Source organism: Callithrix jacchus, chromosome 11, assembly GCF_049354715.1.
Source record: "Callithrix jacchus isolate 240 chromosome 11, calJac240_pri, whole genome shotgun sequence".
Lineage (NCBI taxonomy): Eukaryota > Metazoa > Chordata > Mammalia > Primates > Cebidae > Callithrix > Callithrix jacchus.
The window spans coordinates 125567340-125588063 of NC_133512.1; the positions used below are offsets into that span (position 1 = coordinate 125567340).

Consider the following 20724-nt stretch of genomic DNA (forward strand, 5'->3'; position numbering starts at 1 on the left):
AAATGACAGGCATGGTCTTGGTTAGTTAATAATAAGGACTATCCTTATTATTAACAAGAAATAATTGGAATCAAATATTGTTGTTTCCTTGTTAATGACAAGGGATACAATACAATCTCTTCTTAGTGAACTTATGCATATAACTCTGCTATGAAAATAAGAATGTTTAATAAGAGTTTCTGATTTCTAGAGGGAGCAAGCAGGGGAAACAAAGATAAAAGTTTTATTTCTGTTTATAAAGCAGAGTCTACTAAATTGTTATAAGTTATAGACCACTTAAGAGAAAAGAGAGAAGGGGTTTCTTATACCCAGAACACAGAACATTAAAACATCAACAATATTCCAATCAAAACCAACAAGTGGTACCCATCAGTTTATTTAGTCCTATGCAATGAATTCTTGTTTCACACAGTCCTGGGGTGGCAAGATCATAAACCCATTTGTGAACTGAAGTCCCAGAAATACTGACTCAGTCCACTGCGATGGCCTCAAAGTTGTTCATGCGGTGCCATCAGAAGCTGTCCACCAAGGTACAGTGCCTGGAATAGTCCTATCCCACAAGGCTCTAAGACCGTCTTTCTTAGCTGACAATGACATACTCTGGCTGTGCCTTGTTGCAGGTGATTTCAGAGAAGCATCATGGCAATACAAACACTTTCTGTAGATGACAAAGATTTAAAGTGGGTGTGGTTAACTTATGATTAATGATTTTCAAAACAAATATCTGAGAGGATTTGTTACAGGAATAATACAGTTGACAAGGAAGTTTGATTCTTTCTGTGACATGCAAAATAAAATCACTCCAAAAAGCTAAAGACAAAATGCAAATAAACATACGATTAACCATATCGTCAGAGTGGAGATCACATCTAATGTGTAAAAATGGATGAACATAACCTTTACAGAGAAAAAGCCTTCAGACAGAATGATCTTGACACATAACGCACATGACTAAACAAACATACAATTAGAATAACCCAAGAATGTATCAAAATTATTGAGAAAGACTCAGTAAGTCTGGTGGAGGTCAGGCCTGGTGTGGTGGTGGCTCACGCCTATAATCCCAGCACTTTGGGAGGCCGAGGCAGGTGGATCACGAGGTCAAGAGATCGAGACCATCCTGGTCAACAAGGTGAAACCCCGTCTCTACTAAAAATACAAAAATTAGCTGGGCATGGTGGTGCGCGCCTGTAGTCCCAGCTACTCGGGAGGCTGAGGCCAGAGAATTGCTTGAACCCAGAAGGCAGAGGTTGCGGTGAGCTGAGATCGTGCCATTGCACTCCAGTCTGGGTAACAACAGCGAAACTCCATCTCAATAAATAAATAAATAAAAAGTCTGGAGGAAGTCTTAAACATCTGTTATATGAACAAAACTCCAGATATGAGTCATGTGAATCCCCAAAAGAAAACCATTGGCCTAGAATTCAAATTAAAGAAATAACGTTACTATCTAGTTAACATTTTCAAAAATAACTGCAATTATGACAAATAACACTATACTGTTGTTTTCTGATTTCAGACAAAAACAGATAAGATTTGATATTTGTGTATCAAACAAAATTTACTGAAGTCTTTAAAGCAATTGGCTTCAGACTATTTAAATTTACTTCATGTAGTGTAACCTTCTATGAAGCACTATTTGTGAATCCTTTCTATCATTGTTATGAAAACACAGCCTTCAACCCGGGACTAATCACAATGTCCAAACAAATAAATAAAAATTTTTTTTAGCCATCTGTACCATATTTAATTATGTTTGCAAGAAACGTAATTTTAATCAATGTTATCTCCACAAAAATTCAAGACAGCAGCCTTTAAATACATATATGGGTGTGTGTGTGTGTGTATGCACACACACATAATACCTATATATGTATACATATACATATATACATATATAATCATATACATATACCATATACATGAATATATATAATTACCTAAGCATAAACACATACATATCATATATATATTAAACATTATGTTGTATCCTTTAAATATATTTGTTGTTTTGATCCACACAATGTGAAATAATTACTAAAGTCAAACCAATTAATATATCCATCATCACACATGATTACCTTTTTTGTGTATATGTAGTAAAAGTACCTGAAATCTACTCTTTTAGCAAATTTCCAGTATACAATACAGTATGATGAACTATAGTCCTCATGCTCTGCACGAGATCTCTACTTATTCATCTTACATAACTGCAACTTTGTAAGTTTTGACTTCCATTTCCTTCACCCCTCCACCACCCCTGATAGCTAGCTTTCTACCCTCTGTTTCTATATATTTCAACAATAATTATTTCTAAAACATGTTTTCTGATTTGTGTTAGTCCATGCTTGCAATGCTATAAATGAATACCTGAGACTGGATAATTTATAAGAAAAGAGGTTTAATTGGCTCACAATTCTGCAGGCTATACAGGGAGCATGGTGGTGGCACCTGCTTCTGGTGAGGACCTCAGGAAGCTTGCAAGCATGGTAGAAGGCCAAGGGGAGCCAACACATCACATGGCAAGAGAGGGAACAAGAGAACAAAGGAGGAGGCCCCAGACTCCTTTAAACAATCTCATGTGAACTAACTGAGGGAGAACTCACTTCTCACCAAGGGGACTGATATGCTTTTGGCTCTGTATCCCCTCCCGAATCTCATCTCGAATCATAAACCCCATGTGTTGAGGGAGGGAGGTGATTGGATTGTGGAGGCATTTTTCCTCATGATGTTATCATAATAGTGAGTTCTCATGAGATCTGATGGTTTTATAAGTGTTTGGGAGCTCCTCCTTCACTCTTCTCTCTCCTACTGTCTTGTGAAGAAGGTACCTCCTTCCCCTTCCTCCATGATTGTAAATTTCTTAAAGCCTCCCAGTCAAGCAGAACTGTGAGTCAATTAAATCTTTGTTTATAAGTTACCCAGTCTTTAGTGGTATCTATAGCAGTACGAAAACAGACCATTGCAGGGATGGTGCTAAACCATGAGAAATGTGCCCCATGATCCAATCACCTCCCACCAAACCCCACCTCCAACACCAGGAACCACTTTTCAGCATGAGCGTTGGAGAAAACAAACATCTGGGCCATACCATGACTATCCGAGGTTATAGCAGCTTAAAATTTAAAATATGTAAATATAAATACTCCCTGATTTCTGCATCTGATAATTCTTTTAATTAAAGTTTACATTTTAAATTTCGTTTGAAAGGGGTTTAGGTAATTTCTTTTAAAAGGTCCTTTCATTATTCCTGCTGGTAGATTTGGGAGAATATATGTTGACCAGACAAGAGCAGGGATGAAACTCTAGCATATAGTCATTGAATTTCTGCATGTAGCCACTTCACGGTCTGGGTTTCTTTAGGTTCACAGGTAGAGAGTGATTCTAACTTTACACTATAATTTCCCATTTCCACCCAGTTCAGACCCTACCTATTTCACAGATTCTTTTATTAGATTAATGTAATAGCTTCAGTTAAAACTAGGTTGCATAGACAATATGTATGAGATCAGAGACAGAAAGCATAGTTTAAAAAGATGAAGAAAAGAATCAAATTGCAGATACCAGCATATAGCTTTAAAGCCAATAACAATTCGCTTAGACTTTAAACTCTTTTGATGAGGTACCACTGTGATTAAGCTATCAGGAATTACTACTTAACATTTATGAGACTTACGTAACCACTGTGCTTGCTGGTAATTGCCAAATAAGTAACTCATTAGTATTTCATGGGTATAATTAATGCCACTAAGAAAAGTTAAACAAATTTAAATTATCTTTGTTTAAAAACATACTTTGGCCAGGCACGGGGCTCATGCCTGTAATCTCAGCACTTTGGAAGGCCTAGGCGGGCAGATTATGATATCAAGTGATCAAGACCATCCTGGCCAACATGGTTAATAGCCCATCTCTACTAAAAATACAAAAATTAGCTGGCCATGGTAGTGCATGCCTATAGTCCCAGCCACTTGGGTGGCTGAGGCAGGAGAATTGCTTCAACCCGGGAGGCGGAGGTTGCAATGAGCTGAGATCGTGCCACTGCACTCCAGCCTGGCAACAGAACAAGACTCTGTCTCAAAAACCAAAGCAAAACAAAAAACATACTTCAGAGATGCTTGAGATTAAAACTGGCAAAATCTCTATGAAATAATTATTAAAACCTACTTCATGGAGGTTATTCCATTTGTGTGACATCCTCACTATTTTGTTTTCACTGAAAGATGTGTTTTCTTTCTTCCAACTCTTCTATTTACCACTTTTATTTATTGCACATAATATACACTTATATGTGTATACATAAGCATTCAGAAACTATATTTTGAGTGTCTTCTATGCTGCTCATACTATGTTGTGTGCTGGAGACTTATAGTTAATAATAGAGAGCTACTTCTGCCCTCCTGGAGCTTCTAGTCTAAAGAAGGACACAATGACCATACCGGGTGGTGAAATGTGATAAAATGGGTAAGTTGAGCACGAGCTGGGAGTTTAAAGGAGGAGCATCAAATACCCTTGAGAATGGAAAAAGAAAAGTCAGAAAGGATTACTAAAGAATATAACAAATAAAGTGCAAAGGTAAGTAGAAGTATGCCATGTAGGAGTGGGAAGAGAGGACAGTCACCTTCAGAAATTTCCATGTGCCCTGTGTATTCACAGGTTATAACTGAAATCAATCAATACATTTCAGCACAAGAACTCTGCATTACTTATATATCCATGTTGCCTAGGTCAGGGGTTGGCATTTACTAGGTGTACTATCCATGTTTGATCAAAGAAATAAAGGGAAAGATGCAGAGAGTTATAGTGTGTTCAGGAAGTAGACACAGATCTACTAAGGGATGAAATTTCCTGATGCCCTTGTACAAGTAAACCCTACTAGGTTAAATATATCAGGTCACAGATGGCGAACGTACAGGAAAAGAAACCTTTTCTAAAAAGGATTGCCTTATTTTTGGACAGGTATAAGTCATGAGATAGGAAAGAGATGTTTCTTGTGCTAACGTGGGACACAAGGCAGAAGATCAAGATGACAGTTAGGGACATGAATCAAAGAAAATCTGTGGAGAAGATGGAAGGGAGCAATGACAGCAGGAAAGAGTAACAAGCAATGATTTTTAAAAAGTGTGAAAGGAAAATGTAAAAGTCTGTGGGTAAGAAGATTGAGGAAAACTGGAAATAGAGGACAAGGAAGTGAAGGAAGAACAAATATAAAGCAACAGTAAGAAGATTTGAACATCCACTCCAAGTCAAACTCCTGAGAGTGACTATAAGAAGAAAAGGTTAACATATATTTTTGGCTGTCTTGTCAAGAACCTAAAGTCTTTTGACTAGAAAAAAAAAATACACCTTTTTATTATGATAAGAAACCAAAAGTTTCGATATTGAATCAAATGCTTGTCAGACAAATAGATGATAATTTTTGGAAACAATTGCCCAAGTTTTTCCCTTGAAGAACAAAAATATATATTTATGGCATTTGTTTAGCCACAAGTAAACAGTCAAATTATTTTGTTTATAACCTCAAACCCAAAAGCTTGTTTAGAACAGAAATATGAACCAGAAAGAAATTACATGGTAAATCAAACCCCTATTTTGGGGCTGGGACACTATGCAAAGTGGTTTACAATTTGTTTTCTGCAATGTAAATGAAAACCCCAAGATATTGGCAAAGAGGAAACTCCTTTTTTTTTCTTACCCATCAGATGGGCAAAAATCCAAAAGTTTGAAAACCCAGTCCCTTGGCGTAGCTATGGGGAAAAAGGCCCTCTCATTTAGAGCTGGTGAAACTGCAAAATGTCACAACTTCCATAAAGAGAAATTTAACAATATCTAATAAAAGCACATATGCAGTTATCTTTTGACCCAACAACTCCACTTCCAAGAATGATTACAAAAATATACTGGCAGAATGTGAAAATACATAGACTTAAATAATTCACCACCATCTTATTTTGATACGTAAACAATAGAAACCATCCAGATGTCTGATTACAGAACTGGTTGAATAAACTATGGTGTATCCACACAATAGAGTGGTGTGTATCTGTAAAAAGAATAATAAACAAAGCCAAGCACAGTGGCTCATGCCTGTAATTTCAGCATTTTGGGAAGCTGAGGCAGGAGAATCACTTGAGCCCAGGAGTTTGAGACCAGCCTGGGTAATATAGAGAGACTCCCATCTCTACAAAAAAAAAATTTTTTTTAATTACTCAGGTGTAGTAAGAAGATTTACTTCTAACTAGATGTGGATCTAGTTACTTAGAAGGCTGAGGCAGGAGGATTGCTTGAGCCTAGGAATTTGACATTGCAGTGAGCTATGACTGCACCACTGCACTCCAGCCTCGGTGATAGGAAGAGATTCTGTCTCAAACCAACAAACAAGACTCATACGTAAAAAATAGAATTTTCTATATCATATGAAGGTATCTCTAGTATATATTGATGAATTTAAAATGTTAGTAAATAAAACGGATGCATATTATAATACTATTTAGCTTAAAAGGGGTACTATGGGAATACTTATATATTTTATTATGTTTTAGATAATGGAATATTATATATATTTATTTATCTATAAAGAATGGAAGAAAATTGGGTGAAAGAGAGACGGACAGAAACTAGATTTCTTAGCATATACAATATTTTGTAGATTTGACTTTGGAATCATGTAACTATTTTACTTAGGTATAAAACATTTTTTCATTCTAAAGCTAATTTTCAAATCTAAAGCAAATTGAAATAAATAAAATGGTGAATCTGTTAACAATATCACTAAGTATAGTGATATTATTGAATTAACTTTAAAACTCAGTAATTTAAGTGTCCATTCCCAGTTGGATGTACCCTAAGGATAAAAAAAAAAATTGCAAAAGAATATTAAACTGTGGTTAGGAAACATTTATTGTGATTGTAGGATTTGTATTATAATTTTGAAACTAATATATGTATTGTGGGAAAAGTGAACATTTTTATTAACAGGTATTTTTACCATAAAAAAGTAGGTGTATGTATATCATATATATGATATATATAATCATATGTATTACAAAATCATATATACATGATAACAAGTAAATTAAAAATCTCTCATCTTGAATTTTATTGGAAGTATTAAGAGTCAGTATGAACCATAAGTATGTTATATACAATGGTTAATAACTTTGAAAATGCATTCTGTAGACTGTACAGTCTACAGAAACTGTACAAACTGAAACACAGAAGACTAAAATAAAATCCCAAGGCCTAATGACTTCTGGGAAAATATATAGCAGTATTTGTGTAACTGGTGTCTGAGGAGAAGAAAAGTGAATATTAAAGAAAAATATATGTCAAGCATTAAGGCAAATATTTTCCAAATTCCATTTTTAAAACTCTAGCAAGAAATCAAAAAACTCATCAATACCCCAAGCAATAAGAAAGAAAAGTCCCTAGGCATATTATAATCAAGTTATTAAATACCAACAATACGCAGGTAATCTCAAAAGCAGATAGAGACAAAACATATATTACATGTGTGAAACAATAATAAGAATCATCATAGAATTCTCATCAGAAACAGCATGGGCTAGAAGACCATGGAGTCACAACTTTAAAGTGTTCAAAGAGAAAACAGAATGTATGGTCAAGAAAATATAATTCAAAAATGAAGACAAAATAAAATTATGTGCAGATAGAAGCTGAGAGAACTCACCACTAACAGACCAACATGACAAGATAAGTTGAATGAAAGCCTTTAAGCTGAAAAAACATGTATCTAAAACACGTATCTAAAGAAACATGTATCTAAAGGAAGGAATGAAGAACACGGCAACTGGTTCAAATATGGGCAACTGAAACAGACATTTTCCTTCCTTCTTAATTCTTAAAAGACAATTGACTATTCAACGCAAAAGAAAATAATGATTGCATTTTGGTGGCCATAGCATATTTAGAAATAAAGTACACAAAAATAACAAGGAGGCAGTATATAAAAGTTTGAGTTGAAAGGATCCTATATATAAAGTGTGTCATGTTAAAATAATATGGACTATAATAAGTTAAAAGCATTTATTTTCATCCTTAGTGAAACAAATTAAAAAAATAATTTTAGCTAAAATTCTGATAGAGAAAATACTACCAAATATATTCAGTAATTTAAATCAAGAAAAGGAAGGAAGAAAAAAGGAATGAATAAGAAATGAGACAGAGAACAAATACCAAATGGCAGACTTAGGACCAAATATATTAATAATTGTATTAAATATAAATAAAGATTTTGTTAAATCAAGAGTGTTAGATTGAATTAAAAAGAAATACCACACACACTGGGGTCTGTTGGGGGGAAATAGGGGAGAAACATCAGGGGGTGGGGAGTTGGGGAGAGATAGCATGGGGAGAAATGCCAGATATAGGTGATGGGGAGGAAGGCAGCACATCACACTGCCATGTGTGTACGTATGCAACAATCTTGCATGTTCTTCACATGTACCCCAAAGCCTAAAACACAATAAAGAAAAAAAAAACACTAAAAAAAAAAAAGCAGTACCAAATAATGTATTGTTTATGGGAGATAAACTTTAGATATGGAAAAAATACAAAAATGTATTATTACAGTTGGATATGTTAACACACCTCTTTCAGTAATTAATATAATTAGTGACAATCAAATCAATTTATATATAGATAACATGAACAACACTATCAAACATCTTATCCTAATTGATATTTATTGAATGCTATCCCCAAAATTAGAAGAATATACCTTTTTTAAAGTGCTTATAGGTAAAAGTATACATTGATTTTCATATTAGTAAAGAAAAAAGATCACAATCAGTTATGTAAACTTCAACCTAAAGAAAATTTTAAAAAGAAGAACAAATTAAATTCAAAGTAGGCAGAAGTAGAGAACTAACACAGATAGGAGTAGGAGTCAATGAAGTAGGAAACAGAAGAACAATAAAGAAAGCCAATGAAACCGAAAGCTGGTTCTCTGAAAATATCAGTATCATTGATAAACTTCTAATCAAACTGAACAAAGGAAGACAGGGAGGGAGAAATAGAGAAGTGAGCACACAAAGTAACATTTTCAGGAAAGAAAGAAGGAGCATCTAGGAGGCTGGCCACAGTGGCTCACGCCTGTAATCCCAGCATTTGGGAGGCCAAGGTGGGTGGATCACTTGAGGTCAGGAGTTTGAGACCAGCCTGACCAAGATGGTGAAATCCCATTTTTACTAAAAATACACAAAATAAAAATAAAAGCCAGATGTGGTAGGGGGTGCCTGTAGTCCCTGCTACTTGGGAGGCTGAGGCAAAAAGATTGCCTGAACCCGGGAGATGGAGGTTGAAGTGAGCCGAGATCATGACACTGCACTCCAGCCTGGGCAAAAAAGCGAGACTCCATCTCAATTTAGAAATTTTTTTTTAAAAAACGAAGAAATAATATCAAGTTTACACAGACTTATAGAGGAGGGAAAAACACTTTCCGATTTATATTATGGAGAAAGAATGAAAGAATAACCCTGATACTAAAACTATATATGAGCATATGAAAAAGGAAATTAGAAACCAATAGCATTTATAGGCATAAAAATATATTTCTATACTAAATTCATTAATTCATAAAAAGAATAATACAATGTATCTACTGATGGTTTAATTCAATAATACAAGATTGATGTGATAGTTAAAAAAATTCAGCACATTAACAAGTTAAAGAAAAACCACATAAGCATTTCAATAGATGCCAAAAATGTATTTGACAAAATTCAATACTAATTAAAAATTGTTTTAAAACTCCCAGCTAACTTAAAAGAGACATTTTCTCAATCAGTTCAAAGGCATTTGCAAATAAAACCCCGGCAAGCATGAAAAACATTTATACCTAACTGTGAAAATAGAAATACTTCCTGTTTAGCATTGGATACAAGGAGAGGATGGCCACTCCAACCACTTATATTGAGGTTCAGACTTTAGAGACTCAACACAGTTCGGTGCAGGGCTGTCTCTCTCCTTGGAGTACTTCTGTAGTGCATCCAGCCTGCTGACCCCGGTAGACCTCTGTCTGCTGAAACTTCACCCAATGTGCATTCAGAACGTCTTTACCTACCCCATAATGTGGAATAATGAGACTTCAGGGGATTGCATATAATGCACTACTTCTCTGTTTTTAGGTTATCCCCAATAAAACCTGTATTATATCTGTATTTTGTTTGTGATAACTTTGCATGAATACTGAATATATCCTGGAATTTATTCATACATGTTTTACACAAACATATTCCAAATGATGTTTGTGGAAAATGTATTACATGGATTATTTTTAGTAATGACAAAATATCAAAAATAATTAACTTCAGTAAAAGAGCACTGGTGAAATAAAGTATGTATATTCACAAAGAGTGTTTGACAGTCATAAAAAAGGAGAAACTCATTATGTAACATGTAATGATCTCCAAGGTACAATCGTTTAAGTGAAAGAACAATGCAGAGAAAACTATATAATTAAAAAATAAGGGATAGCGATAGGCAGGTAGCTATGCACTTACTTGTGTATGCATGACAAATCTCTGTAAGGATACACAAAAGATGTTTAGTAGTAGTTAATTCTAGCGCAGGGAAGTCGTTGGCAGAGTAACAACAGGGAAGGGAGATTTTTATTATACCTTTTATTCCTTTTGAATGTTGAACCATCTTAATGTATTAACTAACCCAAAATGAAATCAAATTTAAATGAAAAAAAATCTCATTGCTGTGAGTAACAGTAACATTTAGCTCTATCCATGTAGTTGTATACCTAGCCCTTGGGATGTCTCCTGCTGTTATGCATAGGATAGGCTGAGATGTGATAATGGGATTAGAATCTCGACGAGGGAAATGGATACTGCAGAGACAGATGACGGCAATGAAGGTTTTGTGCCAAGTTCCACGACGTAGTAAAAGCAATCTTTAGTTTACACGAGCCAGACTTGAAGTTTCTTATATGCAAAGCTGTGCCAAATAGACATGTCCTAGGGACAGTTCTACAACCCCACCTTTCCTCCCCTGCTACTACATGCCTATCCTCCCGCTTAATACTGCTGCCATGTCAAAACTGCTGCCTCTCACTTGGCCCCCACTTGACCTTATTTGATCTGATGCTTTAAAATCCCATTCCACACACTCAAAGCTAGCAAAGGAGATACAGCGCGATTTAGAAGAAGATGGATAATAGAAGGGAAAAGGAGAAAAGAGTTCCTGTGATAAAATCTGGAAATCTAACCACCAAACTATAACATAATTTACATGGGAAAATTCATTTTTGTTTTCCACACAACTGGAATTAAATAAAACACTTTGAAAGGTAACCTGTCTGTAAAGTGAGGAACTCCTATGCTTATACTCCTATATGGAGGCATGAAGACTGGATCATTACAGCAAAGAAAACTCAAGGTTGATACTTAGACCCTTTTAGAAGGAGGCCATTTTTTTCTTGAAAATAAATATTACGTTGAATTCCATTTATGTATAGTTAATGCAGGTCAGTTTATGGAGATTGTGGAGAAAGCAAACAACAAACAAACAAAATGTTAGCACAGGCTTCAAAGGACAATTCTAAAGAGCTTCAAAACAGTGACTTCAAGTAGCTTTTTCCCCTTATCTATCATTGACACAAAAATATGTGAAACAGATGGTTCTTCTCAGCCATATATAGTTTTTGTTGAAATGTGTTAAAGACAGTTTGGATCATGATTAAGAAATCTTACCACCTCTTAACTGAAACATACCACAGGGCTTTTCTTAGAAGGTGTTAGAAAGGCAGCTGATGATTATAGTCAGTTTCCTTCTTTTATGGATAAAAAGAAATCTAAAACAACCAATGGCCTTCTGGATGCAAGCAAATAAACAGAAAATCAAAGACAACTGGAAGTTCAAGACTAGTCGAGTTTTTCTATTGAATAGACAGGTATACTTTGGGTCCTTGACAGATATATACATTATATGAACTCTCACTCTGACGTACCTTTTTCCTTGAGTAAGTTGTTGTAATCATTAGACTGTTTGCCAACTGTTTCCTGTTTTGCCCTCCTGGGTGCTGGGGATATTGACCCGTCTTTGCTCCTCTGTATTTGGACGGGGCTATGTGACTCATTTGAGCCAGAGACATGAACAGAAGGGTGGTGTGGCTCCCCTGGGCCTGTACACCTATGTACTAATGCCAGACCTCAAAAAAGTTTCGTTCATTTGTCACATTAACCAGCAACAAGTAAGATAGCGGCGACTCTTGCAGCTGACGTCCTTGACTGACCACAAGAAGCAAAGTTCCATTACCAATCACAAGTGAGAAACAAAAGTATATTGTTTTCAGCTTCTGAAAGTTTTCAGTTTGTTTATTACTGTAGTGTAATGTAGCCGACCCTGACTGATAAATGTCATGCTAAAGTCACTGGCAATAAAGCAACAGACAATGACTTGTCAATAGAAAGGCAGAGAAAAGGAAGGTCTGTTCCCAGAGAGAGGATTTCTTTTTCCACATGAAACAGAACACAAACAACAACAACAAAAAAACAAGTATTCCCAGGCACATATCTGCAATGCTACAGCTGTCCTATAAGAATGACTCTCTTAATTAGGTTCTCTTGATTGTGAAAACTTAGAAGCTAATGGAAAAATTTGAAATAAGAGGATTATGGGATCATTAGTATCTCATAAGTAAAGAAAATATTAGGAGATGAGAAAAAAATAAACAATAGGAGAAAAACATGTAAGAAAATTAGAGAAACATTTTAGTAGGTTGACTGGGATTTCTGCAAGAAAGAAAAAGGAAGGAGATAAATTAGGAATTAAATATAGTTTCTCTAAATGAAATTTTTAAAATTTCAGATTGAAAAAAAATCCACTGAATTCTCTGCGTAAAAAAATGGAACCTAACAAGACACACCATGCTGAAATATCAGAATACTGGGAACCATGAGAAAATTCTAAAAAGTCTGGGAGAAAAAGGGGTAGGAAGAAAGAAGGTGAGAGAGAGAGGAAAAATAAAGCAAGGAATGAAGGGAGGAGGAAGGAAGGAAAGAAAAAAGGAAGGAAGAAAAGGAAGGAAGGAAGGAGAAAGGAAGGAAGGGAAGAAGGGAGGGAAGATTTCTGACAAAGCACCAATAATCATAATGCATTCTGTATTAAGATGATATTAGATGTTTTATAAAATAGAATCAAACTATAAAATAGCTCAGTTTATTTCTTGTTCAGGTAAAAGTCCAAAGTTTCTGGTTAACAGGCAGTTTTTCTTTGTTGAGTAAATCAGGGACTAAGGCTCTTTCTTATACTGGGAATGTCTATTCTCTAGAATGTCATTATCATCTGCATTCAGCTGGCAAAATGGTGAGGAGGGAAGTATGCAGGAAAACAACATATTCTTTTCTTAAAATCTTTGACCAGGAAGAAAACACATCACCTGTACTAACACCACATTAATACCAGAACAATCATAACTACAAGAAAGGCTGAACAATGTGGTGTAGAGGGAGTAAGTAGGCCCAGGGAGGTTCACTAGCAATAAAGAAGGCCGGTTCCCTGTAGGATCTAGGAAAATAAAATGATGCTTCTCTGCAGGTGTGCAACTGTGCAATAAAAAAGAGCATCAGATAATAAAAGTTTGTAATGCTTGTTTGGAACTGAATCTTTTTGATATGACTAATTGGGAAATATGGCTTCATGTGTATTATTATACTGGCACCTGCTGGCTGATATAAATTTGGTGGGTCTCTTTAGGGATATGTTGGCAATACCCTCTTGCTTGGAAAATGCTTAAGGAAGCTTCAGCTGAAAAGAGGATTCTCATGGGGATTCTGAGACACATAAGATTCTGGTTACCATCTTTGCAACAATATCTAGAATAGTGCTTTTGTCCTGTGACAAGAGTAGAAAACTGTCTTCACATTTTCACCTGGAATGTGTTTCTACCCTCCAATTTAGTACCCTGCCAAATTATCAATTAAACATGAGAATACAATAAAGACATTTTCATTTCAAAACCTTTTCCACCCATTGGCTCTTTCTCAGAGATATATTGGAGGATATTTTCTACCAAATTGAGGGAGTAAGCCAAGAAAGAGGAAGACATAGGACACAGAAAATGACTGATCATTCCAAGAGATAAAGAGAATTCCCAAGACATCTGCTATTAAAAAGCCTCTGAAAGAAACATCTCTCAAGAAATGAAATCAGTATATTACTGTATGTAGTTAAATGGTTGAGATGAGATTTATACATCTAGAGGAGGAAAATTAATGACAAGTGGAAATTCATAGATAAGATTTACACATCTAGAGGAGGAAAATTAGTCACAAATTCATAGATAAGATTTACACATCTAGAGGAGGAAAATTAGTGACAAGTGGAAATTCATAGATAAGATTTACACATCTAGAGGAGGAAAATTAGTGACAAGTGGAAATTCATAGATAAGATTTACACATCTAGAGGAGGAAAATTAGTCACAAATTCATAGATAAGATTTACACATCTAGAGGAGGAAAATTAATGACAAGTGGAAATTCATAGATAAGATTTACACATCTAGAGGAGGAAAATTAGTCACAAATTCATAGATAAGATTTACACATCTAGAGGAGGAAAATTAGTGACAAGTGGAAATTCATAGATAAGATTTACACATCTAGAGGAGGAAAATTAGTGACAAGTGGAAATTCATAGATAAGATTTACACATCTAGAGGAGGAAAATTAGTCACAAATTCATAGATAAGATTTACACATCTAGAGGAGGAAAATTAGTGACAAGTGGAAATTCATAGATAAGATTTACACATCTAGAGGAGGAAAATTAGTGACAAGTGGAAATTCATAGATAAGATTTACACATCTAGAGGAGGAAAATTAGTCACAAATTCATAGATAAGATTTACACATCTAGAGGAGGAAAATTAATGACAAGTGGAAATTCATAGATAAGATTTACACATCTAGAGGAGGAAAATTAGTCACAAATTCATAGATAAGATTTACACATCTAGAGGAGGAAAATTAGTGACAAGTGGAAATTCATAGATAAGATTTACACATCTAGAGGAGGAAAATTAGTGACAAGTGGAAATTCATAGATAAGATTTACACATCTAGAGGAGGAAAATTAGTCACAAATTCATAGATAAGATTTACACATCTAGAGGAGGAAAATTAGTGACAAGTGGAAATTCATAGATAAGATTTACACATCTAGAGGAGGAAAATTAGTGACAAGTGGAAATTCATAGATAAGATTTACACATCTAGAGGAGGAAAATTAGTGACAAGCAAGTGGAAATTCATAGATAAGATTTACACATCTAGAGGAGGAAAATTAGTGACAAGTGGAAATTCATAGATAAGATTTACACATCTAGAGGAGGAAAATTAGTGATAAGTGGAAATTCATAGAAAAGAAAAATGACACAGAATAAATCTCTAGTACAGACTATTGCTATTCTTTTTCCTTTCTTCTCTTCTCCCCACACATTCCTCCTTTTGTCCTCTTTTCATCTCTCCATCCTTCTCTGTTACTTCCTTCACTTTCGCTGTATTCTTCAAATAATTCGAGATGCTTTATGTGACATACATGCAAACACTAAACGATGAAACAGAAACGGAGAAAGACAGAGCAAAGGGGACCCATGAGTGCAAAAAACAAATAAAATTATTTATTACTTCAACCATGCAGAGGTAGAAAGTAGGAATTGGGAAGGCTTGCAAACAAGTCTGGCCAGAAAGTTTCCACGTTGTTACCAGTTGTTTATTGAGGGTGTTCATTTTACTTTCTGTGAAGGTCACCTCACGGTCAGAAAGAATGAGCACAGGTGTGAGCTTGGAGCTGGTCTTAATTGCAGGTGAATGAGGAGCCTGTGGCCACCAGGCAAGGGAGCTTCTAGCTAGATGAAGTGAGGCCCTCTTCTCTACACAATGCTGAGTTATCCGTAAGGATCAAGAAACTTAGCAGCAGATGAGAAAAGGGTCAATAGATATATTTTAATCAATAACATCTATATTATATAAGAAAATATGAATACGTATTTTATTATTTTGTGCTTTGTCTAATTGGTGACATTTTGGGAGGTATTCATATTTCTCCATCTCAAATGTTCGCCAGTGATTTTGCTTATGTTATGTTCTTACGGGATGTATTTGGACTGATTGTAATATATAGTTAATACATATATAAAAACATCAAATTCAATGATATAATTATGAAAAATAAATAAGAAAAATGTGGTGCTCATTCTTAGCTCACAGAATCTCATGGCTCATTTGTTCATCTTTTTTTTTAATTAAAGGCAACATAATCTAGTGAAATGTGCATAGACTTTATAACCAACATCCTTGAATGAAAATCTTTGCTATAAAAATTAATAAATATATTACTTTTAATTTTTTTAAGAAAGAATCTTATGTTATTTCAGCCTCAGTTTCCTTCCCTCTGGGAGTAGGGAAGGTAACAGCAACTCTGCAAAGAGAACACTGACCTTTAGGTGGGCACTGGAAGAATGTTAGTTGTTATATCCACGGAAATGCTAAACACTCCCCACCCTCTGTCTTCTGTCTTTCCTATGCACATTTCATAAGAATACTACTTTTGTACGTGAAGTGTACATTTTAATTTAATTTAATTTAATTTTCTTCTTCTAGGGAATCACCATGTTAGAAATGTACATTTTTAAATGCCCAAATTCATTTATATATGAGCACATATGTTGTAGGGAAGACCTTCCCATTTTAACCATGTGACCTATGATCACAGTTAACAGTGAAATCGCTAATTGTCCCCTCAAATATGTTTAACCATTTTGTGGCCATACTGCCACACTTGAAGTTAGTTAAGTACACCATGTGACTACATTCTCGCGACTGCAATGTGAGAAATGATATGGGCCACTTCCAACAAAAAATACGCCCATTGTGCTGCTGTTAGCTCTTTTTCTTTTCAAGATAACTGCAGTGGTCACTATCAGACTGTGATGGTTAACACCGATTGTCAACTTGATTAGACTGAAGGATGCAAAGTATTGATCCTGAGTGTATCTCTCAGGATCAAGATGTTGCCAAATATTAACATTTGAGTGGGCTAGGGAAGGCAGCCCCACCCTTAATCTGGCAGGCACCAGCTCATCAGCCACCAGTGAATATAAAGCAGGCAGGAAGATGTGAAAAGGAGAGACTGGCCTACCCTCCCAGTCTACATCTTTCTCCTGTGTTGGATGCTGCCCTGGAACATTGGACTTCAAGCTCTTCAGTTTTGGTGACTAGGACTGGCTCTCCTTGCTTCTTAGCTTGCAGACAGCCTATTGCAGGACCTTGTGATCATGTAAGTTAATACTTAATAAACTTCCCTTTATATCTATATATCTACATATATATCCCTTTATATATATAAAGGGAAGGACTAACAGGATCTCTCTCTCTCTCTCTCTCTCTATATATATATATATATATATATATATATATATATATATATATATATATATATATATATTCTGTTAGTCCTGTCCCTCTAGAGAACCCTGACTAATACACAGGCTGATCATAAAATTGATACTTTTAGGATAACATAACCATTGTCAGTCTGGGTCTTCAATGATTGTGTGGAGAAATTACACCCTACTGAACTAAATACCTCCCAGGCCTGCTAAGTGAGAAATGAATGGTATTTATCCACTGATATTTTGTGGTCACCAAATGTGTTAACCATCCAATCTCAGTATTTGTATCTAAAAAACAAGAGAGTTGGATCAGATTACTACTAAGTTCACTTTGGTAATAACATACCTAGTATCCCCAACTTTAGTAAAAGCTTTCCACAAATATTAATTTTTTCCAACTTGTAGGTAACTGCACATTAAAAAGAATACTTAAAATTTAGGTATTTGGAAAACCTAGAGAAATATGCATTATAGAGAAAAGAACTGGTGAATTCAAAAAACTAAGGGGAAAAGAATTTAGAAGAAGTAGGGAGAGAGAGAGAGACTACACAGAGTGTATAGAGTAACCAGACTTCTGCTTGGCCCCAAATCAGGGAACTGTGCTTCTTCAAAGCAAACAGAGGAGCCTTGTGCCCACAAAGAACAAGAGAGTGCAGCATGATCGCTTGGCTGAGGATAGAAACAGGGCTAAATTGAGAAAGAAAGAAAACTTGGGGAAAGTCAGACAAGAAAAACCCATGTTCAAGACTGGAAATTGGAAACCTAGCTAGAACTACTGGAACCTAAGAGCTGCTACCCAGAGTCAGTCCAGGGGAATCCAGCAGCCCACTGTTATTTTGCCATTGTTGACCTCAAACGTGCATTCTTCTTGCCTTTTCTGGTTTTATTACATTCTCTTAAAAGTGCAGCAAGAAAATTTGCAAATAAAATAGAAACCAAATTCCACAGGAACATAAATAGTGGTTTTATAGCAGAATGGAGTAATAGTTTCAGTTTGTTTGCCAAAGCATTTGCTTCATTTCAAATTGCTGAGAAGTGGTAAAAGTTAGGATGTTAACCAAGCGCAGATAATGAGTAGCAATGGCAGAAACCATCAGATGGAAATCTGAAGGCAGAGGATTGTCCGAGGAACCAGACTGAAGAACCAAGGTCTGGAACCAACAATCTGAGATGCAGTAATAAAGCAGACTCTTCATTTTAATGTGACTATACGCCAGACACTGTGTTAAGGACTTGATAGGTACTGTTTCATATATTCCTCCCAAATAATTTTATCCCCATTTTACAGATTTGGAAACTGAAGTGCAAAACAGCTAGAGCAGTAAGTAGAGAACAACTTCTAACAGAGACCATCTTACTACTTACTATTAGTATCTTAAATACTATCAATATCTACTTGGATTAGCTACATTCAACTGATAAGTGAGCTAAACAGGTGTTGAAGAATAAGAATCAAATATCTTTATTAGAAGGTTCAAAGACTGAGTCTGAAAATAAAGTTTGAAATGTGAGTTTCTTCCTCTAGCCCAGTCTGACTGGCTGACAATAGTCTCTAGACTGATTGCCTTCCATGGCCTCCTCTCCTTCCAGAGAGCTTGTCTTTCTCACATGTTGCTTCCTACCACCTACATAGCCCAAGACCTAAACTGAAACAAATAATCCATTGGCCACCTAATAATCAAATTTGGATTTTCTCTACCAAATTATTTGAACTAAGAATTAAGAAACTAGCCTTAGCTGGGAATAGGTAATTGAGCTGAAAAACCATATAGTGACAGTGAAGATGAGCAATTCAGACATCCTTTTCTGTAATAGAGGAAAGAATAGAATAAAGGAGAAAGAGGATTTAATAGCCCTTCAGTATTAGAATGTACCCTCAGGTCTTGACTTTCCAGGTCACTAAAAATAAAGAATAAAGACCAGCCTGGGCAGCATGGGAAAATCCCTGTCTCTACGATAATGTTTGGTGTCTTAAACATCTGGCTCCATCTTTTGCTTTCCCATATTCTGGGATTCTCTAGTCCAGAAAGTGATTGTAAAATATATGGAGGTAACATGCTAAGTTCACATATTGAAATATTCAATAGTGTAAAGATGATAATTCATTCCAAATTGATCTATAGATTTAATATAATCCCATTCAAAAGTAAAGTCGTATTTTGTTTCTTCTTGTTTTTGGAACAAGGCAAGCTGGTTCTAAAATTTATATGGAAATGCAAAGGCATGGAATAGCTAAGAAAAAATTTGGAGGACTTATACTAACAGTCAATAATTAATATAAAGCTACAGGCCGAGTGCGGTGGTTCATACCTATAATCCCAGAATTATGGGAGACCTAGGTGGGAAGACTGCTTGAGCCCAGGAGTTCAAGACCAGCCTTGACAACACTGGCAAAATCCCCGTCTCTACAATAAATACAAAAATTAGCCTAGTGTGGTAGCATGTGGGAGTCTAAGGTTGGAGGATTACCTGAGCCCAAGAGGTTGGGGCTGCTGTGAGCCATGATCATGGTACCACACTCCAGCCCAGGCAACAGAGCAAGACTCTGTCTCAATAAATAAATAGATAAATAAATAATAAGGCTACAGTAATTAAATAAGTAATATTAGCAAAAGGAAGAAATAATAGGCCAAAGGAACAAAATACAGGCTTTAGAAATATACTGGTATAATAACAAACATTAATTTATCATAAAGATTACAATACAGATAGAGCAAACAAAAAGTCTTTTAAATAAATGTTTCTGGGTTAAGTGCCTAATAGTATCCATATGGGAAAAAAGAATCTTGACACTACTTCACACCATTTACAAAAATCAATTCCAGGTGGTTTGTGAATGTGAAAGATAAAAATTACCTAAGATATACATAGGAGAATATCCTTATATTTTTAGGATAGAAAAAAACATCTTGAGTCACTAAAAATAAAGAATACAAAGTAAAAGAGTAAACAAATAAATGTTATTGATAAACTGGACTGAAGGCAAATTGGGTTATCCAGAATAAATAAAGAATTCCTGAAATCAATGAGAGGTTGGGTGCAGTGGCTCACGCCTATAATCCCAGCACTTTTGGAGGCTGAGCAGAGAGATCACTTGAGGTCGGGAGTTTGAGACCAACCTGGCCAACATGGTGAAACCCCATCTCTACTAAAAATATGAAAATTAGCCAGGCATGGTTACTCATACCTGTAATCTCAGCTACTTGGGTGCCTGAGGCAGGAGAATCGCTTGAATCCAGGAGGTGGAGGTTGCAGTGAGCAGAGATCACACCATTGCACTCCAGCCTGGACAGCAAAGTGAG

The 20724-nt window shown here is 35.5% G+C and overlaps 1 long non-coding RNA gene across 1 annotated transcript in view; it reads right to left on the reverse strand.

Annotated features, from left to right (window-relative positions):
- Positions 1 to 340: 340 nt before the first annotated feature.
- Positions 341 to 20724, reverse strand: part of LOC108592988 (uncharacterized) — a 33145-nt gene continuing 12761 nt past the window's right edge. Inside the window, exon 3 of the long non-coding RNA XR_004728254.3 lies at positions 341 to 658. This is a non-coding gene — a long non-coding RNA (uncharacterized LOC108592988). The remainder of the gene's footprint in view (positions 659 to 20724) is intronic.